The following is a 22,748-nucleotide window of genomic DNA, read 5'->3' as shown; positions in this document are numbered from 1 at the left end:
GGAGGCAGAGGCAGGTGGATCTCTGTGAGTTTGAGGCCAGCCTGATCTACAGAGCTAGTTCCAGGACAGGCTCCAAAACCACAGAGAAACCCTGTCTCGAAAAACCAAAAAAAAAAAAAAGAAGAAGAAGAAGCTGTAGGCCCCTAGATGCATATCACTGGACCCTGTGGCTTGACTTCCTGTAATTTCAGAAGCTTAGCATCAGTGGCAAATGTTAGATGAAACAGGAACAAGTGAAGTTATATGTCACATTTCTGAACTTGACCACTGAGCACCACTATGGCTTCCAGAACAAAACATGCATTCTGGACTGTTTTGCATTCCAGGCTGGGACTAATCCACCCTAAATGGTCTATTTGCCTTTACAGCCAGCATGGGGTCCCATGATGAGAACGGTAGCTAAGGACTTGAGTATGTCTATCAGTCAGAAAGAACTCAAGACGTCCTTGCATCTCAGCTACCCGCGGAGATTTAATGGTGGGAATCTAATTGAAGAATAAGGCAACATGGCCGCTTTTCTTCCCAAGCTCAGATAAATGAAAGTGAAAAGCCTTGCTCATTCGAGGAAGCCAGTGGTTATAGAAAATCTCTGTTGACCCATGAACTGAGGGATTTTGTACATAATTAAAAATTTCTAATAACTTTAACTTTCACTTGATTACTCCAGAGCTAATCTTATTGTAAAAACACTTTTGTCAAACCTCACAGAGTCTGTATGCAGGCACATATGTGAAAGTAGACATGGCTTTAAGTGTTGTTCAGGATTGTCGTCTACTTTGTGTTTTTGAATCAGGATATTTCACTGTACAGGAACTCACTGCAGAGGCTAGGGCAGCTGTCCAGTAACTTCCCATCTCGGCTCCCTAGCACTGTGGATAAAAACATGTCCACCACTCCCAAGTTCTTCACATGGCTTCTCCCTAGCCCCAGAGGTGACATTCTTGAACAATGATCACATCTTTATTTATGTTGTGACTTTTATTTATTCTGTCCCTGAATGTGGTGGTACTCCAATCTTAAAAGAGGAGTTTGGTTCAGAACAGCTATTTTGCCCCCGACTCAAGTGGGTAGCCCAGCTAGCTCAGTCGGTAGAGCATGAGACTTTTAATCTCAGGGTTGTGGGTTCGAGCCCCACGTTGGGTGCCAAACTGTAACAGCATAAACGAATGCAGACAGATTGTAAATATATATATATATATATATCTTTAATGGAGAAATAGCCTTACAGAACCACTGTTCCAGCGGAGACCAGGAAAGCAGAAGTGAGTGTGGCCAGCGCTCGCCAGATTTATAGGTAAACATTAGCCCGAGGCGAACACGCCCCCTAAGGGGCCGGACTTATCCCTACACGTGGTCATTCATTGCAACATGGGGTTGGGTTGTTGCTCCTCCTGTGTCATTTTTTTATTTTTTGATTATTTATTTATTTATTTTTATCTTGTTGCAAAATATGACTGCCTATCCTCTGGTGGCAACTGGTCAGAGGAAGCCAGAAAAAGGTTGAAATAATCTTGACTCGTCTGTCTTGAATGGGCAGGCATTGACAAATATTTCAGAAGGTTCATCGCAGTTTCAAATTTTAAAAACGGAGGTAAGTTTTTCTCTTTGGGGGAAATATGATAACTAGGAGCTGAAACAGAGAGACAATGGGCTGAAGTTGGCTAGCAAGTGCAAGCACTGATAGACATGCCAAGGAGACCAGCCTTTCCTTTGTGCTCTGCTTCTTGGGAAGGCTCTGGCTCCAGGGACTGTTCCATCGTCCCTCCTGTGTTTGAGGACGGTCAGCACAGGAACTACAACAGCCTGCTTATATCACCTGAGAGCTCTGTCTGTCCAGACAAATGACAGCTGCCAGAGGAACCAACCCACTGTAAGGATCAACATGGCTGGGAACACATTTGCTTGTTAAGACCTCCAGAACTTTCTGATTAAAAGACACAGGGGAGCCAGCATTAGATTGTATTCCTTTCATTTCAAGCACTGAGGAGGCAGAGGAGAGGCAGATGGATCTCTGTGAGCTCAACAACAGTCTGGTCTGCACAGTGAGTTCCAAGCCAGTCAGGGCTACACAGTGAGACCCCCTTTCCAAAACAACACATGCTAAAACAGTGAAGGGCACAGGGAGTTGGGGGAAGTGATTTGAGAACCCAGGACCGTGAGGTTGCTCTCCATGGCGGAGTTAGATGTTGCTGTTCTTGTTCTATTGAGAAAGCTACTCATTGCCACAGAGACTGGAAGGAACGGGATGATGGCTACAGCTTGAACAACGTGGAGGACCGATGAAGAGCTAGTGATCTGGTCCACCCTTATGGTTTTGGGGCAACTGAGATTCAGGTAGCTGAAGGCTCATTTTGAGCCACATTCCACTCTGTAGAGTGTATATATAAAATTGTCCTGTCAAAGTGGCACTGCTTTCCTTGCTGTACATGTTCTGAGAATATCAGAAGAGTAGACTTCGTAGTGTCTGATGCAGCATGTTGGGGAATGGCTGATCACAGGAACTAATGAAGCAGCTACAGAAACCAGGCACAATGTGTGTAACCGCTCATCTGTATTATGACCTCTCTGTTCACAGGAAGTTCATACAGCACGTTCTTTAAGACTTTGAAAAAATACAGGGTCTTGCTAGGCACCCCAGGATTGCTTCCATCTCATGACCCTCTTGCCTCCATCTCTGGAGTGCTGGTGTTGCAGTCATGTGCGACCATCTCCACTTTATTGACGTTTTTATTGAGCTGGCTATAGAGTTACCTGTAGGGGTTACTGTAGGAGATGATGGAGGGAGATCATGTGTACCTTTTACCCTGTCAGCACTGCAGCCAAGATACTGAAGTCAGTGCAGTCTACTTATGGTATTCCTGTGATACATTGCTTTTATTTAAGTAGAGTTTTTTATTCAAATAAAGTTTTTTTTTTTTTTGGTTTTTTTTTTTTTTTTTTTTTTTTTTTTTTTTTTTTTTTTTTTTTTTTTTGAGACAGGGTTTCTCTGTGTTAACATCCCTAGCTGTCCTGGAACTCACTTTGTAGTCCAGGCTGGCTTTGAGCTCAGAGAGATCCACCTGCCTCTGCCTCCTGAGTGCTCGGAGTAAAAGTGTGCCCCACCACTGTCTGGTTTCCAATATATAGTTTTAAAGTGTTTTTAAAATGATGAAGCAAGACTATTGAAGATAAAAGGAAGGGTGTGGGCGTCTGAGGTGAAGGTGGGGCTAGAACTGTCTGCATCTCTGTTGGGGTGAAATTGGCCCCAGCTGCAGAGGAAGGGGTAAGTTTGGAAGACTGAAGGAGACCCTAGTAGGAAAAGGAGATTTTCCCAAGGTCTCTTGGGGTGAGAGAGTTCTGTCTACATTTCTCAGGGCTGGCCAGTTCTCTCTTGGGTGTCCTTCTTACCCGTATCCTTTATATAAATATTTTGCCTATGCCGGCCCCATCTAGTCCATATACTGGCAATATATCGAGTCAGTTTGGACTTGCAGAGTCTTGGAGTCTGGTTTGCAGCCAAATCCCAGAGCATGCGCCTAAAACATATTCACAGCATACAGAGGGGAATCCCACGTCACTTTCTTTATAGCCTGAAACCTGCAGAATATGTTAGAAGAATGTCCCTGTTTGGGTCATCTCTGACTTCCCCGTCATGAGATTGTTTTTTTTATCGGATGCAGGTGAGCAGATGATCAAGTCTGGGAGGTCTGGTGGGTCACCTTACTCATTTAGCAACAGCTCAGTTTCAAATCTCATCCTTCCCCGGCCCACAGTAGCGTCTTGCCTGGGAGAGGGGGGTGATTGAGGAGCTAGAAATGAAATGCATTTCCACTGGGGAAGCGTGGTGAGGGAGATGAACGCCCATAGCTCTCCCAGTAAAGAGGATCAGGGAAGGTGGTTTGCAAAGACCTTGCTTTGCAAACACAAGGACTCATGTTCCTAACCTGGTGGCAGTGGCAGGTGGAGGGAGGAGAGGCAGGTATGGCGGTACATACCTCCTATCCTGGAGATGGAAAGAGAGAGTCAGGGCTCACCTGGCCAGGCATCTTAGTCTACTTGGTGAGTTCTAGGCTAAGGGACCTTGTTTCTAAAACACACAGTAGACAGCGCCCTAGGAATGGGAATCAGCGTTACCCTCCAGCCACCACACACGTGTATGAACACCTACACACAGGCATATTCCCTCACTAAAACGAGGCAATGGGGTGAAGGAAGAACACAGGTTACTGTCTAGGACAGGGAGTTTTCCAAGCTGGGGCTCTTGAAGTTCATTGCCTGCTGAGCCTAAAGGGGCTCTTCTGAATGGGGACGCGACCTTGTTTCTATTTAAGGAGAGAAAAGCCACCCAGCGTTTTTACACTCCTGAATTAATTCCAGCATTCTAGGTTAGAAAGGAACACTTCTCCCATGCTCTCATGTCCATGTAGACTCAGGAAAGAGCTGGATTTCAGCCCATACAAGTGACTCACGGAGTTAACTGTTTCCTGGGGGCCGGGTTCGCCCGTTGGGTGAGTGGGCAGCCTAGTGCTAACTGCTGCCACCTGGACAGGACCAAGAGCGGCCACATTTGCATCCTGTTCCTTTACCCGGGTCATTACCTCTGCCACCAGACATGGAAAACAAAAGACACACCTTTCCCTGGAATTGCCAGTCCCTAAACATGTAACTGTATAGCAGATACTTCTGGTGTGGGAACCCTGAGAACTTGTTTCCAGGGAAGGGTAACTGACTAAAGAGCGTCTGAAATTTGTTTTAAAGCAGAATATTATGTCATCAGGCTCGAAGAACCCAGTCTGAAAATTTATATCTTCACATTAGATTGTAGAAAACTTGATCTGAAAGGACCCTTTCAAGGGATTTGGAAAATGGATGCATTAACTTATTCTTTAAAGTCATTGTATATGATTTTTAAAAAGAATCTTATTTCTGGCAGATTTTTCTCGCTCTTATCCTTTGTTGTTACTCTTTCAATTTATTAGGGTTACTCTGTAAATATTGTAAATAGTGGACATTTTCTTCTGATAGTCTTATAAACAGACGAAACCAGGGAGAAAAAGTGAATTTTTGCCTGATGGTTTTACATGTTCCTTTGGATCTGGTGGTGACATCTAAGAGATTCCAAGTGTTGCTTTATTAGCACATAATCATGATTGCATTCTCCAGATTACTTTAAAATGTCTAGCACTATATAACCAGTGCTGGCCTCACTGTCTCTTGGAGTCATGTTGGTTTTCTACCATGCTTGTGAGAACTAGGTTCGCCTGTGTAAGACCTAGGGCCTTCCTGCTTTGAATTAAAGAAAAAAGACTTGAAAATGGGCCTTTAATCGGACTGCCCAGAAATCTTTCTTTACCAGCACATAGTTAATATAATAATAAATATATTTGTATTACATTATATAATGTATTATAAATTACAAATAATAGAAAAATATGTTGCCTATGGTTTCTTGTACTAATCACACAATGGCTTATGTTGGACATTTCTTTATATTGTAAATCTTTCTAGAAAATAGCTCATGTGCCTTTTGAGTCTCAAGAACTTGGAGCTGGGGCATCATGTACCTCTGTTTTACTCTAGCTGTCTCTCTGGTCCAGGGTGTCTTGGTGGCTTATTTGTTTATTTTATGTTTTGTTATTTGACAGTGTCTGTCTGCATAGCCCAGAATGGCCTTGACCTCTGGGTTGTCCATCTCCGTCTCCCAGGTGTGGAGATTAGAGGCGTACGACCAAGCCTGTTGCTTAAGCCTAATCTCCTCCCCCACCTCCTTTTCTCCATCTTTCCCTCCCTCCCTCCTACTCCTTCTTTCTGCAGTATATACATATACATACACGTGCACATACACATACACATACACATATACATATACATATACATATACATATACACATACATGTGTCTGTGCCTTTATTGTTTCCCACCTTATCTACTGAGTCCTGGTTTCTTCATGAACTAGAACTAGCCGACTAGGCTAAACTGGCTACCAGCAAGCCTCCAAGATCTTCCTGTCTCTTTGGTGCTGGACTTACAGATGTGCACCTTCCTGCCTCACGTTTTAATGTGGCTATGGGGTATCTGCAATTAGGTCTTCCCCCATGCCATCTCCTAAGCCCACTTGTTTTCTTGTTGTTGGCATAGTCCTGTCTTCCTCTTGTCCTCCTGTTATGCATATCTTTCCCTGTGTTATTTTTGTTTTCAGCTCTCATTTGCACTATCAGTCAGTCATTTGGGGCTGAAGACATTCCCTGGTACTGATTCTTCCCTGGGCATATATTCTGTCTAGCCTCTAGGATGCAGCTAGTGCTAAAGGGAGTCAGTCGATGTCTGGATCAATGTGTTCGTGTCCAGTGGGAGTGACTTCCTCTGCCAGCCTCTTTCACGTTTACTTCTGGGCCTCAGACCCATATGGTTACTATATGGACATCTGAGCTGCTAACAGCATCTTGTTTAGGATGGTTTCTTAGGTAGAGTTTCTATTGCTGTGAAGAAGCACCATGACTACAGCAACTCTTATAAAGGAAAACATTTAATTGGGGTGGCTTACAGTTCAGAGGTTCAATCCATTCTCATCATGACTAGGAACATGGCGGCGTGCAGGCAGATGTGGTGCTGGAGCTGAGAGTGCTAATTGACAGCGCCTTATTTGTTTAGGCACTAGTACTTGTATCCATGCCTCTAACCCTCCAGCCTGCTTTTCAGGGACTTTTCCTCAAAATTCCTTTAACTTCAGAGAGAGAGAGAGAGAGAAAGAGAGAGAGAGAGAGAGAGAGAGAGAGAGAGAGAGAGAGAGAGATCCATTTCTTCCATTTTATGGGGTTTCAATCCTGCAAGATGCTTGAGGGTCAGAGTTTGTGGGCATCTCCATGGGTCTTGACACCTGCATCATAGACAACATGCTTTGATCACACCAGAACCTAGAACCTGGGTTCCAAACTCACTTCAAGCAGGTGACAGTAATGCTAGCCAGTCACCCTTAATGTCTCCTCTGGGCTTTCTCTGAAAACACTTCCCTGATGGAGCAACTGTGGCTTCCTGGAGCTGTTTGGGAGTCACTGCTGTCCTATCAATCTGTCACTGACATCGATGTGATAATAGGTAGTGGGCATTGAGTGCCCGTCACGGTCAGGGTGCTGTGTCCAGCACTTCATGTAGCTTGACTCATTTCATTTGTACAATGGCCTCAGAAGGTGGGTAATAATAGCTCCCCTTGATGAAGGAAGGAGCTATGACTCAGCAAAACTGAAGTAACTCTTCTGAAGCCAGTGATTCATCAATTTGAACATGTGTGGGAATCCCCCTGGGGGATGAGTAAACCCATTGACTCACGAGATGGATCCTACTGTCCCCATCTGAGAAAACTGGGGTACATGAGCCCCTTCCCTGGGTCACACAGCTGCTGGTCCATGGACACAGCAGAGATCCCCAGCAGGTAATGGACTCTAGTGGTTATAACCCACTGCCTATTAGACTGAGTGGAGGCTTAATAAACACACATTAGAAGTACATGTGGTAATAGATGGGCATAATACATGTAAGTGGCTCGAGAAGCTTAGGTCTCCAGTGGGAGCTGGATGCTGTGTGTGTCAGGAATCTCGATGCCAGGCCACCTAGGATGCCCTTCTTCCTGTTTATGTGCTTCCCTCCACTGTAAGGAAACATGTCTTTCCTCAAGGGGGCGGAGCCCTGTATTTATAGAGCATCTGAGAGCACAGTTACCTCTTTAATCCTCTTAGCAGCTTTGCAAAGAGGGCCATGAACCCAGAGAGCCAGCTCTCAGCTCCTGTCCTTTCTTCACCCCGCCCCACCCCCAACAGTTCTCAGTGTGCACTATGACCCAGAGGAATGGAGGGGACTTGGGGGTGGTGAATCAGATATTTCATTCAATCACTTCTGAGCTGCGTAGACGTGCAGGGGTGGGGGTGTGCTTGATGACTCAGGTCAACTTGCTACATTCCTACTTGGTTTAGACAACCTAGTAGCTGACGGGAGAGCCCCCTTTCCACTGAGAGAATGCAAGCAACCGTTTGTGCTCCCCTAGAGACTCAAGGAAAGCATGCTGGAATAACAGTGTTTGTTGTCTTTTGAAACAGCATTCCCATGCCGAGGGATAGCAGGGAAAACGAAGAGGGAGGACCAAGGAACATTTCCCGCTGTTCCTGGTCACTCACGGCAAGGCCTATTGCTCATGAGTGATGCACAGCCTGCAGTCGGCACAACAACCGTCTGTTGTTAGGAGCACAATCCATGCTCACATCTAGGAACACTGAGCGAGATGGTGCTGCTCTTGGCCACCTGAGCTCATTGGTGGCCGGCCGCGTTGGTGCTGCAGGGCTCCCTGTTTGTAGGCTTGCTTTCTTTCTGTTATCAGGATGAAGAAGTCTCTGTGAGTAACGTCTGCGGTTGCTGTGGTTCAGGATGCTTGCAGGTGTCAGGCTCTCCTGTTTCAGGGTGGCCAATCATCTCCCTGCCCAGGCTGCCTTGCAAACAGAGGTGCAAAAGAGAGGCTTCAGTTACGGAGGCACTTGCTTGCCTTAGCTTCCGCTCCTGATGACAGACAGGGTCCAGCTGCAACGACTTCCTCTTCCTGCTATGACCACCTCCCTGCCCAGCTACTGTCAGGGGTGAGGGGATCTGAGTGAAGCCCCCAGATAACAGTTTGGGAAGAGCCCAGTCTGTCTTTACAGACAGTTATCATTTGGTTTCATATCTCTTTTTTTTTTTTTTTTGGTCATTGTTCCTTCTTTTCTCTGTGAGAACAGAGTCTGTCCAGCCCAGACTAACATTGGACTCTTGGCACTTCCTCTTGGTAAAGTTTATTTCTTACTTATTTTTAGTTCCCTACCCTTCTTCCTTTCCTTTCTCCAACTCTCTTTGCCCCTTTCCCCTTCTCCTTTTTTTGTAGTTCTGTGACTGGACCTAGGATCACACATACTTGACATGCGTGCGACCACTGAGCCGCGAGAAGATCCCGATCCCATTTCCCTTCGTGTCTCAGAGAAAGTCACATGCCCGGCCTGTGTCTGGGGAGGCGGTGAAGTCAACGATAGGAGAACCGGGGACAAACAGGAAGAAGGAAGCATGAATTATGGCCTTTAAAAATTGAGCACATAATAATTCTTCCTCAGGGAAGCAGAGCGCAGAGATGGAGCGCTGTCATTATCCTCCCTGTAATTATAGCCAATGTTCTTGGAAAATCCGGCAGCTAGGGCTGCTGGGCCAACTCACTCTTCCAAGATAGCGCCTGGAAGCCAGGCAGGGAGATTAGCTTAGCAGAGGTTGACTGTTTCTCTAAGACCTCTGATGGAGGGCACTAAGACGTCCTCCACCCCCAAATCCCCTTTGGATCCTGGTGTAGAAATCTGCTTGGTGCTCCTTTGTTGATCTCTAGTTCCAAATGCCACACTGCATCTATGGTTGCAGCAATTCCTGACTGGGTTTGGTCTGACTAACCCTGTGCAGGGCAGGTGTGAGGAAGAGGGGGCCTGAGGAACTCCCTGGTGGAAACTTCCATCCTGATTGGCGTCTGCCTTTACTCATGCCTCCTCCTGGCTCTCCCCTGCCCACTTTTTCATATTGTCTGTTATTACCCAGGGTTGAAAGGTTTGGTTTTGGGATCCAGGTGCTGAGCACCGAGGGCGAGAGAGGAACCTTTCTGTGGGGGGAATATGGTTAGAATCCTTTAGCATGTGCTCTCTGCTCCCCATTCTGGTATTTTCTGAGCAAGAATGCAAACAGGCCTGAAATAGAATGTATTAGTAAGTGTAACAGAGAATCAGAGGGTATTTTTAGCAAATATGGCTAAAGCAGATTATTTCAATGAAGTAAAGATGAGGGGAGGGTGTGGAGCTGGGGGCTAGGGAAGATAGCTGCCTCTCTGGTTAGTTGCTCCGGGAAGTCTGTGATAACTGGCTCTAGGCTCCTGTGGTACCCAGGATATGGGGGCGCCTGTGTTAGTTACAAGGTTCCTCATCTCATATAGAGGCAGGTTACACAGTTGAGGTCAGGCTCAAGTACCCAGGTTCATTGCTAAGGTCTCTCCAGCTGCAGACATGGCTGCTACCCTCTGCCTGTGCCTACTGAAGCTGCTACCCTTTCCCTGTGCCCAGCTGAAGGAGTGGGGAGACTTGGCCTCATATTCCAGGACATCAAGACCCTAGCTATTGCGGCTTGAGCTCTTTGATAGTTCCGGGTAGGACTTAAATTGTGACTCTCAGGTCACGGTGCTGAAAACTACAGAGCCTTTCTCTCTGGCAACAGTGTTAGCTTTGTGAGGGGCCTGTGAATCCAGACAAGGTCACAGATAAGAGGAAGTTTGAACTCTCAGCAGGAAAAAAAAATACTAAAAATACCAAGATGTGCTATTTTCAAGCCTGTAGATTAACTAGGATTTAATACCCGGTATCATGTGTGAGTCTCCCTCATGCCACGGTGCTCTTTATAATACAAAGTTCAGGTCATCTTTGCTGTCGCTTGGGCACTGGCTTACAAGACCGTACAAAGGCAGGCTGGGATTCTGAGGCAAGTCTCCCACCTCAGTATCGCCTGGCTGGGCTCCAGGCTTCAGGCTGGTACCCGAGTTGGGCAGGTGTCTTGTGGTGCTTAGCTCTGTGTGGGTCTCTCCTGCTTCCTTCTCTGCTCCCGTGTTATTCCTTGTGAAAACCCAACGTCACTGGTGTGGTGGATATTTTATTTTATGTGGCATCACTAAATGCCAGAGAGTTGGTCAAGTATTTGGAGTCTGGAGTCTGATTGTAAGGTGGTTTTACTTTTCTTTTCCTCTTCCTCTTTATCCTCCTCCTCTTCCTCCCCCTCCCCCCATCTTCCAAAGAAGAGGGGCTCTTGCTTGCAGTCCAGGTTGATCTCAAACTCAGGATGCTCTTGTCTCAGCCTCCTGATTGCTAAGATTAGAGGTGGTGAACCAAAACACTTGACTGTGAACATTTGAACGGGATTAACATCTGAATTTGTGGACTTAATAAGGCACACTCTCCCTAATGTGTATACGGAAGCTATCACCCAATGAGCTGAAGATCTAAGCAGAAAAAGAAAGAAAGACTGGCTTCTCATGAGTGAGTTAGGATGCTTCTTGTTTGATGGCTTTCTATATGGGACTCTAATGAGGACAAAGACATCAGCTTTTCCTGGTGTCTGGCCTGTCTGCCTTTGCACTAGAACCTCTATCCATGGTTCTCCTGGGTCCCTAGCTTGTCATCTTCCTCTTTAGATCTTGAAACTTGCTAGCTTCTTATAGTTATCTGAGCTAGAGTCTTATAACACATCTACCCCCATTCTGTTTTTCTGGATTACCCCGACTAATTTAACCATCTGCTAAAGTCGTGCTTTGGGGCCCAGCCAAGACTATCGCCTCTGTTGCACCAACGGAGTTTTTAAAATGGCAATAAATAAGTAGAGAGGTAGTAGTTGGGGTCTCTGATGGTTTCACCTTCACCTTTTAGAGAGTGGGTCAGAAACTTCTGGTCACCAAGGTACCACTTTATAAAAGTCTGCACTTTAGAAAAATGTAAGCCAGTGGAATTTGAGTTCCCTTTAATGATCAGTTGCCCTCTTTCGTTTGGAAAAGTTTATTTATGCAAACCCTTCCAGCCACATGGCTTAAATCAACTGCACTCTCTCTACTCACAGCCCCTAATGAAAAAATTGAACAGCCTGATCGATCCCTTTACAAGTTGTATAATTCGCTGACTCGTTCTATGGACACTTCCCTTCCAGGCAGCAGGACCGGAGAGCTGCCCTGTGGTAAAGACAGATTGATTTGATTTGTACTTTATGTGCATATTTGAGTTTGATTTTATTGGATTGGCTCTGAAGCTCCCTGTAAGTTCTTTCCAATCATTCCCAAGCCTGAAGAGAGATGCCGCTCGGCTTTGCGGTGACCCAAAGCCCAGCAGAAAGGGGCCAGGTAACTGGAATTGGCTGGCGGGTTTCACAAGGGCCTCCGGCCACCAGAAAAATGCTGTTCAGCTCAGAAAGATTCTGAGGATTCAGTAAGATGGAAGTTTACCCTTGGTATTCAGCAAATGTCAATATTACCCGAAATGGAGAATAGGGATTTGGTGAATTATTGATAGTATAAATGTATCTGTTTGGGGATGAAGAGGTGGCTCGGTGGTTAAAAGTGCTCACTACACTTCCAGTGGATCTGAGTTTGGTTCCTAGCACCCACATCAGTCTGGCTCACATCTGCCGGCAACTCCAGCTCCAGCAGATCCAGTGCTGTCTTCTGACCTCCAAAGGCTTGGGTCCACATGTGGCATAAACACACATACATATACTTATACCTATACATAAAACACACATCTATTTAATACATGACTGATGTGGGAGCTCTAAGGAGACAGTGACCGGTAAAGACTTAGAGTTGCAAGTCCGAGGGGAAGTTTCCCATGACTGTTTAGTGGGCGCAGAACTTTTCTGAGGATGAAAGCTTTCCAAGGTCCTCAAAGCCCAAATCGCAGGCACAATGATGGTTAAAAGCTCCCAGGGATTCTTCTGTGTGTCCTGGAAAAGCATGACACAGGAATATGGCTTTGCCTTTACAAGAGCAGTTTGCCACCTGTGGGTCACGACCTTTTTTTGGGGGTGGATCGAACAACCCTCTCATGGGGGTCACATATCAGATATCCTGCCTATCAGATACACTATGATTCATAACAGTAGCAAAATTATTGTTATGAAGTTGCAACGAAAATTATTTTACTGTTGGGTGTCACCACAACATGCAGAACTGTATTAAAGGGTTGCAGCATTAGGAAAGTTGAGAGCCACTGCTTTAGAGGGTTTTACACAGAGCCTCAGATAAACAGCTAACCTCACTGGCCATCCCACAGCACCCAGCTCATACAGTTGCCTAAGTAGATTTGCGTGTATACACACTGTCTACATGCCCTGAGGACCTGCTAGCCCCCACCTTTCCCATCATAGACATTAGTCATGTAAACAGACTAGACAGTGTTTTTTGCTGCACCTCTCACTGCCCCTGTTGTCCGTCTCTATCAAGCTTCTCTGGCATGCTGTCCCATGAGTCTGTGAACTTGGCTCTAGACAGCAGTGGTTGTTAGTGTGAACACTGGTCCTTATTGCTCACATCTGCAGTGTCTCCTGGTCGGTGGTGCTGTGTAGTGGACTGTGGAGCCATTAGGAGGTGGGACCTGCTTGGCAGAAGGAGGTCACTAGGGGCAGGCCCTGGTTCTGCTGTGCCCTCTCTCCTGGTCTGATGTGATGGGTGGATTCTCCACTGTACGTACACCCCCGTGGCCATGAATTCTATCACTCATGCTTCCTTGCCTCCTTGGCTGGAAACCTCATGAGACTCTAAGCCAAAAGGAAGATTTTCCTTACTCAAGTTGTTTCTACCGGGCATGTTGTCACGGCAGCACAGAAGTAGCACCCTGGCTCTATGAGCCACTGTGTCCCCGCTGCTATAGAAACTCAGACACCTCTGCAGCTGCATTCCAGCACCGAGCCTGAGATGAAGGAGTTACTGCTAGGAGAGCATGCTTCCTGGGTGGAGAGGAAGCAGGGTAGCTGTGAATGGCCATAGCCACGCTCACGGGCCGGGTGTTGGTGACACCTTGTAGGCCGTCGTTAATAGGTGTGTCTCTAGTGATTAGAGCTGGACTGCTTTTCTGCATGAGCTCTTGATGGCCCCTGGGTGAGAGTAGCTACTCTCTCATGCTCCAGTCCTCAATTCTGCTGTTTTAACCTTGACTGGGCTCAGAAACTACTTGAGCCTCCCTGCCCAGTGTGAGGGGGCAGAGCAGAGCTCTGACAGACAGTGTTGTGGTTCGTGAGGGTGTGATAAGGGTAGGCAGCCAGAAGTGCCACCCTAGGGACTGAGAGGAACTGACATCCACGTGAACTGCCTGGTGCAACCTTAGTCATGCCCTTGATCCCTCTGCCACCGACTGATCTGTGTGCTATGGGAAAGGAATCAGAGACCTTGCCCTGACTTAGTGAGAAGGCGGGAGTGGGGGAAAAAATTCATGAACACAGAGGTAGATGTCCAGGGATGGGCTTTGAAAAAACATCTCCAAGTGCTCCAGCCCCACCCCCCACCCTGCTTGCTTTCCTGCTATATAGTTAGGTTGTACTTGAACACTTCATTTCCTCTGTATAGCAAAGAAGAATCATATCCTGTACACACTAGGGATTTGAGAGATGCAACTGGGCTTCCGAAGCCTGTGTCTGTCTTTGTCAGAGTCTTCTCCCTGCACCCCCATGTCACTATAGGTCACTATTGCAGGGTATGAGCATGTGTGAGCATGTGGGTGCAGGTGTCTGAAGACAGAAGTCATGCTGTGATAGGACTAGCCAGGCCTGGTGGCACACATCTATAATCCCAGCACTCAAGAGCCAGAGACAGAAGGATTATCTCAAGTGTAGGCCAACCTGGGCTATATAGTAAGTTCCAGACTAACCACAGTGCCACCCAGCAAGACCCTGTCTCAAGACTAGAAGATGCCCAGACAAGTCTGGCTGTATTGTTTAGACATAGAACTGATAGCGGTGAATTGTGAATTGAGCCCAACAAGCTAGACAGTGCTGGCTCCAAGCTAAGGACACAGTTGAAGCCACATGACAAGGGAATCACTAGGATAACTTTATTAATTTATATTTTTGAACGAGAAAATTATTGCAATGTCATCATTTTAACAGGACATTGGGGTGGGCAGAAACTTCTAGACCAAACAAAAATAAGCAACAAATGGACAAGCGGCAAAAAACACCAGCCGATTAAAAAGTCCCGGAAGCCTGCACGAGGAAAAATATGAGAGTTGTTCTGGAGGCCAAATCTAATCAGCTCTGTGATGGTTAATGTTGTCTACTCATTAGGCTCTGGAGTCACCAAAAGGACAGCCTTCTGGGGACAGCTGAGAAGCAGTTTCTAGATTGGGTGGAAAGGCCTAACGGAAAGATGGGCAGCAGCGGTCCACCGCTAGAGAGCTAGATTACACTGAGAGAGAAAGCCAGCCGAGCCCAGCATTCATCTCTCTGCTTCCTGACTGTCACGTGACCAGCTGTCAAGCTCCTGCCTCCAGGACATCCCTCTAGGAAGGACTGCATTCTCAAGTCTCTTGTTCCCTTAGTTACTTCTCCTCCAATAGGTTGTCACAGCAATGGGAATAGTCATGAATGCAGTCGCCACAGCAAGTTGAATTAGCAGTCACCCAGAAAGAGGATGCTACGCCTGTGCCTCGCAGTGCTCCTGAGATGAGCTGAGTTCGCATAAAGAATGTTGTATACATCCCAACAGAGTGGCCGTCCTTCAATGGCTAGTTGTTGGTAAACATTGAAGTTCCACAGCAGAGCTGACAGCCTGCTGCTTCTCTTAATACACTTTTGGCTGGAGCCCCACCCTCTTCGATGTTTCCTTGGGTGAAGGATGTTTCTTCAAGCACAGAATTTGATGGACTTGATGACTGACGGCTCAGGTTCAATGAGCTCCCCTCCATTGTGGGAGGCTTGTGTCAGAGGGTTTCAAAGGCCATCATCCCAGTGAAATTGCACCAGGCCTGGAGGGGTTATGTGGACAGAAGGCAGGTCTTCCACATTAGTGAACCGCCTGCCTCCTGCAATCATCTCTCCGTGAGTATCCCTCCTGCCTTCTGACATGTGAGAGTGGCTTGGCAGGGATGCGGCTTCCTGAGCTGGATACACGGGGCCAGCTAAGACTGCAGTTGACCTTGGTTGTGACTTTCCTAGTATATAAGATCGCTTAGCACTTGTGGGAGCTGATTTTGAATCCCTTTCCAGCTTGTTGTGCTCTCAAAGGATTCCTAGCTTCCCTGGTATAGTCTCAGGTTTCATGGACCGTCAGCTTTTGGAGACACTGTGATTGTGTGCACTTCTAAGCGGGTGAAACCTTTGAGCATTTCCTTGTGTGTGTATTTATATCCGTGCTCCCCCATACCTGTATAGAGGTTGATATTAAATTTTTATATTATTCTTGAAGCAAGGGTCTCCCAATTGAGAACTCATTGATTTGCCTAGAACGACTGGCCAGCAACTCCTAAGAACTGTTTCTGCTCCCAACATTGGAATTCCAGGAGCATGCCGCTGTGCCTGGCTTTTTTTTTTTTTTTTAAATAATGTACCCTGTACCCTGATCACACTTGTTTTCAATTCTTCCCAGGTCCAGGCCCATCCTCCCACCCTTTCACCCCCCCCCATACAACCAAACAGCCCAACAAAACCTTCCACCAAGTCCTCTTTGTGTTGCTCATATACTCACAGGAGCATGGCTAAGCTCTCAGGGACCAGCCCCTTAAAGGAAGCTGAGTGCCCCGACATCCCCCATCCCCCAGAGGCCATCAGCTGTGAAGAGCTATGTTTCAGCATCTTTATCTCAATTTTAATAGCTTCCCGTCTGGACTGTTCCTTTTGGGGAGGGTGTTGCAGAAGCCTTCAATGTCTCTCATTCTTGGTTCTGAGTCTGCAGTCATCGATACCACTGCCAAAGAAGCTTCCTTGTCCATAGCAACTGGTTGTTATGTGTGGTCGGGTGTCAGGCTCAGGCTCTCATGCTTGTGCAGCAAGCATGTAGCCAATTGAGCCATCTCCTTAGACTTTTATATATGGTCTGTCTTCCTAATAAATTTATAGAACATTATGATATATTTTCCAGGTCATCTAGACAAATCACCATCTTTACAGAAAGCCCTTTTCTAGCCTCTAGTCTATACCTCTAAAATAAATCTTGTTGGCTTCCCCAGCGGGATAATTCCCAGGACCTACCTGTCTCTGCCCTCCCATGCTGGGGTTGTGGGGACCTGCAGCCATGCCTGGATATTTACATGGCTGCTGGGAACTTCAGCTGGAGTTTTTATGCTGGCTCAGCAAACATTATCGGCCCACTGAGCCATTTCTCCCCCCACCCATGCCTCTGTTCTTGTTTCAGTTGTTCAGATCTATCCTACAGGGCCTCTGAGAATGAACTTTCTTCTGCGTTGTGTCTTGTAAGCTGAGTTTAGTATGTTTCTGTGACAGTGGGCGGGGGGGAGTCACACTGTCAGAGCATGGAGCACAGGAGAAGTTAGGATAGTCCCCCCCCCCAAGATAAAATAGAGGACCTGAGTGCAGTGGCTCATTCCTGGCGTTGAGGAGGCTGAGGTGGGGCGGGGCGGGGGGGCTTGTCTCGAGATCAAGGTCAGCCTGGAGTATAGGCTACACAGTGAATTCCAGGTCATCTTGGACCATTGAATGAGTGTCTCAAAAACAACAACAACAAAACCCCAAATGGCAACAGCAATAATAAAAGATAAATAGATGAGGAATTCTTAAGTGAAATTAAGAGAAAAGATTAATTATATCTTTTGGTCTAGAATAGTGCCTTGTATGTATCTTATTTACTTATATGTATTTATTCAGTGGTAGGAACCAAACACAGGGTCTCACACTTGTCAGCGAGATAAATCCTCAGCAATGACAAGGTCTGGAGTATATATATCATTTTTCCTTTTTTCCCCATATTAGTGTTGAATATATTTTAAGTTACCTTTTCAAGATGAGGTGGGACCAGCTGGGGCAGAGCAGGGCTCCTGGATAGTGGAGCCCTAATCATGTTGTGAATCTCTTCAGTACTTCAGCTCTAGGAAGATGAATGGAAAATGCACATCAATTTAAAACGTGAAGATTGCCGTTCGGGACAGCAAGAGGAAAGAAGACAGTGTGGTAGTTGGAAGAACAGCCTGTAATGCTGATCTTGAGACTCGAGTCCTCTGGCTTATTTCAAGCTTCCTGTTGAGGGGAAGATAGTTCCTACTGCAGTGTCAAGGGATGGGGTGGAGACCCTGGCAAGGTCATCTGTCACAGGCCCAAAAGGTGTCTTGACCAGACAGAATCTCAGCCATTTATAGTAGGGTACATCTGATGAAGATAAATACTAAAAGAAGCTTAAATTTCATCATAGAGCCAGATTACCCCTGGTGGATTACCCATGGAAAATGTTGAGTCCCAAGCTAGCTTCTCTGAGTTTATTTTTGGTATGCAGCTTATTTTTGAGTCATTTTCCTTATCAGGGGGTGTGTACTTAAAAAATACATGCTAATTTTTTGTGTGGTGGTGGGGCTTGAGTAGATTCTAAATTGTAACATAAATATGGTGTGTGTGTGTGTGCACACACTATGCTAAAACAATCACAGAGACACAGGGAGAGCTGAGCCTCCCTCCCCTTCATTCTTCTTGTCCTGTGTTTCACAAGGCCATGTGTCCCTTGTGTTGGTTCCCTGTTATTCTTCTCTTGACTTTCCTTGTGGCTTTTCCCTTTCTTGCTTTGGTTGATTAATAACTGACTATCTCATTGTTGTGAGTTGAGATCTAGTAATGAAATAAATGATAAAAACAAGGTAGGGATGAGTGGGGAAGGGGAGCTTTGACAGGGAGTTCATCTTATGGAAGACTTGTCTTATTTATGTACAGAGTACTTTCAGTAGAAAAGGAAAACCGGGAGTTTGTGGGCTATGAACTTAGATTCTAGTCACTTCAGTTCTTAAAAAAATATTTATTTTATTTTATGAATATAAATGTTTTGCCTGCATGGATGTGTGTGCACTACATGCATGCCTGCTGCCCATGGAAGTCAGAAGAGTGCATTGGATCCTCTAGCAATGGAGTTGCAGAAGGCTGGGAGCCACCATGTTGGAGCTGGGACAGACCCAGGGTCCCTAAAGTGAGCCTGCCTTTTCTCTCCTGCCAGTTCTCCTCTTTTCCCCTTTCTTCCTTTCTCACCCTCAATGAGTTTATTAAATACCTCAGATGCTCTCAAATTCTTTTTTCTTTTAATTTTAATTGGTGTGATCAGGTCCCCATGCAAGTGCTGTTATCCCGTGAGCCATCTCCCCAGCCTTAGGACTCTTCTAAGTTTTGCTCTATCCTGGGTAGCTTGATATCATGGCCACACAGAGACCTCCATTCCAGCAGGGGAAAGAGGAAGGGCTAGGAACAAAATGTGGACAAGCTAGAGCCCTGAGAGTTAAGCCTAACAAAAAGGGAGGAGGGGAAATATGATCCCCGTTCTGAGTCATGCGAATCTCTCCTGAAATCAAGGTCTTCTACAGAACAGCCAGAAGTCTTTTTGGCAATAACAATCTTTAGATGTAAATATACAACTAGAGTGGAATGATTCATTAATAAACAATCCATTGGTAACATTTAAAAATGTTGAATCTCTTTCTATGTTTGTAACGGCTTTAAGTTCTCTTAATATTTGGTAAGCCCCCATATATCAAGAGCTGAAATAAACATTACTTGTTTTAAAATCCTGAAATGCAGTTATTCAAATGGCCACAGATTATAATTTATCTTTCCAGAAACCAACTGATTGGGTTCAGAAGTATACAATATTGCAACAGCCTGATTTGTGGAGATGGCTTTGAGTCTTATTTCACTACTGCCAGGAGCCTTTCTCTGTTTCTTCATTCTGATAACAACCCCTGCCTTACCTGTGCTGCCCACAATCCATATCCGTACATGTTTTCATGATTTTCTTGCCTTCTGATTGCTTTAGAAAAGATGTATAATAGAAAAGGAAAGAAGGAAGGGAGGGAGAGAGGGAGGGAGGGAGGAAAAGAGAAAGGTAGAAGGAAAAAAGGAAGGAAGGAAGGAAGGAAGGAAGGAAGGAAGGAAGGAAGGAGGAAGAGGCCTGCCAAAGCTGTAACACTTTGATGCCTCTGGCCCAGAGGTGTAGGGATTGATTCCCCTCTAAACCTGGACCCTTTTCAGGGAGACTTGATTTCTGGGAGGGGCCCCTCTTGGGGTTTTGTGATTAGAAGGACACAGAAGAAAACTCTTCTTGAAATGGACTTTAAAAAATGAAGATTCTTGCCTCAGGGGAAAAAAACAGTTCTTAGCAGGATGTATGTTCTTTAGCTGGTAAATTTTGAGGAAATTCTTTGTGTATGTGTGTGAGTGTGCATGCATATGTGTGTGAGTGTGCATGTGTTCATGTATGTGTGTGTGTATGAATGTGAGTGAGTGTATGTGTGTTGGGGGTTAGTTAATGGGGGAAAATGACATGCTACTTAACATGTCTTTCCAAAGATCTTAGTGTATAATTCTAGAACCTGGACGTAGGGTCTGGACACATTGATTCCATCTGCAATCTGCTTGAAGAAAAAGAATTACCTAAAGATCTCCCCATGGATCCTTTAGTAAGTGGTCAGCTGGGATGCCCAGAGAAGTGGGGTTTTGACTCTGTGGAAGGATTGGAGGGCCAAAGAAAGCTATCTAACATGAGTGTGTATGTATGTGTGTGTGTATGTGTTTGTGTGTGTGTGTGTATGCCATAGCATAGGTGTACATATGCCATAGCATGTCAGAGGACAGACTCAGGTGTATGTCCTCACCTTCAACCATGTTTGAGACAGTCTTGCTGCTGTTGCCTGTGTCAGGCTAACTGGTCCATGCTTCACTGTGTTTTTCTCTGCTCCCCTCCCTTTTCTCTCTCCTCCACCTCAACCCTCTCCCATGGTCCCCATGGTCCCAATTTACTCAGGAGATCTTGTCTGTTTCTACTTCCCATGTAGCTTAGATCCATGCATGTCTCTCGTAGAGTTCTCTTTGTTGTCTGTGTTCTCTGGGATTGTGAATTGTGGGCTGGTTTTCTTTGCTTTATGTCTAAAAGCCACTTATGAGTGAGTACATATGATATTTGTCCTTTGGGGTCTGGGTTACCTCACTCAATGTGATGTTTTCTAGCTCCATCCATTTGTCTGCAAATTTTAAGATGTCATTATTTTTTTTCTGCTGTGTAGTACTCCATTGTGTAAATACCACATTTTCCTTATCCATTCTTCATTCAAGGGACATTTAGGTTGTTTCTAGGTTCTGGCTATGACAAATAATGCTGCTATGAACACAGCTGAGATCATGTACTTGTGGTATGATTGAGCATCCTGTGGGTATATACCCAAAAGTGTTATTGCTGGGTCTTGAGGAAGGTCGTTTCCTAATTTTCTGAGAAATTGCCACACTGATATCCAAAGGGGCTGTACCATTTTGCACTCCCACCAGCAATGCAGGAATGTTTCCTTTACCCCACATCCTCTTCAGCATAAGTTATCATCAATGTTTTTAACCTTGGCCATTCTTACAGGTGTAAGATGGAATCTCAGAGTTGTTTTGATTTGCATTTCTCTGATGACTAAGGATGTTGAGTATTTCCTTAAGTGTCTTCAGCGATTTTAGATTCTTCTGTTGAGAGTTCTCTGTTTAGGGCTGTACCCTATGTTTTTTATTGGATTGTTTGTTCTTTTGATGACCAGTTTCTTGAGTTCTTTGTATATTTTGGAAATCAACCCTCTGTCTGATGTAGGGTTGGTAAAGTCTTTTTCCGTTCTGTTGGCTGCCATTTTGTCTTGTTGACTGTCCTTTGCTTTACAGAAGCTTCTCAGTTAGTTTCAGGAGGTCCCATTTATTAATTGTTTCTCTCAGTGTTTGTGCTACTGGGGTTATATTTAGGAAGTGGTCTCCTGTGCCAATGTGTTCAAGTGTACTTCCTACTTTCTCTTCTATAAGGTTCAGTGTGGTTGGTTTTATGTTGAGGTATTTGATCCATTTGGACCTGAGTTTTGTGCTTGGCGATATATATGGGTCTATTTTCATTCTCCTACATGTTGATATCCAGTTATGTCAGCACCATTTGTTGAATATGCTTTGTTTTTTCATTTTATATTTTTTCTTCTTTGTTAAAAATCTGGTGTTCGTAGATGTATGGATTGATATCCGGGTCTTCTATTCGGTTCCATTGGTCCTCCTGTCTGTTTTTATGGCAATCCCAGGCTGTTTTCAGTACTGTAGCTCTGCAGTAGAGGTTGAAGTCAGGGATTGTGATGCCTGTAGAAGTTCTTTTATTGTCCAGGATTGTTTTGGCTATCCTGGGTTTTTTGCTTTTCCATATGTAGTTGAGTACTGTTCTTTTGAGGTCTGTGAAGAATGTTGTGGGAATTTTGACCAGGCAGGCCTCAAACAGGCCTCAAACTCACAAAGATTCACCTGCCTGTACCTCCTGAGTGCTGGGATTAAAGGCGTGTACCACTGCCTCCTGGCTTTGGGCCATTTTCCTTAGCACCCTACTCTTTTCCTCTCTGCCTGGAACCTAGGGCTCCCCAGTCAGGCTAGTTTGGCTGCCATTATTCTCCAGGGGTCTGCTTGTTTCTGTTTCCCTGATCCTGGGGTTATAGCTGTGTTCCAGCATCCCAACTTTTTACAGGGGCTCTGGGATTGAACTCAGGTCTTCATGTTTGTACAAGCGCTTACTGCCTGATCCATCTCCCCAGCTACAAGCTGTCTGACTTTTCTCTCATCTGGATCACTGTCATTCACTTTGGAGACTTTTCCTGGCTGGCCTTACCCTTTCTCAGACAACACTAAGGCCAGAATCCCTTGGGTTTCAGCATTATTCAGGATGAATCGGCTCTGGCAGGATCAGAAGCCAGCATCAGGTACCTGGGCTTATATGTTTGGGAATCGCTGTAGATGTTTCCTTATTGATGTCTTGAGCTCTTCTTGCAATTGAGGATTTTATGGGGAAAAGGAGTCTATTTGGCTATAAAATAGAAAAAGACAAGTGTCTTTTTTTTTGCTTTGTGACGTTGGACAAATCACATAACCTTTCTGAACCACTGTTTAAGTAAAATTATCCCATCCCAATGAGCATGGGCACTCTACCAATTTGTCATCTAATCTTGCTTCCTTTGGAAACACTGAAGTGTGTGTGTGTGTGTGTGTGTGTGTGTGTGTGTGTGTGTGTG

General features: G+C 45.5%; 1 protein-coding gene and 1 non-coding gene across 4 annotated transcripts in view; both read left to right on the top strand.

Moving 5' to 3' along the window:
- The window catches only part of Camk1d (calcium/calmodulin dependent protein kinase ID), a 413,808-nt gene that overhangs the window by 84,776 nt on the left and 306,284 nt on the right, over positions 1 to 22,748 (top strand). The window lies entirely within an intron of this gene.
- On the top strand, positions 1,071 to 1,143 carry Trnak-uuu. The gene has a single exon. It is a non-coding gene; the product is annotated as a tRNA-Lys (tRNA).

This window comes from Microtus ochrogaster, chromosome 16, assembly GCF_000317375.1.
Source record: "Microtus ochrogaster isolate Prairie Vole_2 chromosome 16, MicOch1.0, whole genome shotgun sequence".
In the NCBI taxonomy this organism is placed as follows: domain Eukaryota; kingdom Metazoa; phylum Chordata; class Mammalia; order Rodentia; family Cricetidae; genus Microtus; species Microtus ochrogaster.
The sequence above is the reverse complement of the archived record's forward strand: the minus strand, read 5'-3'. Positions and strand labels throughout refer to the sequence as shown.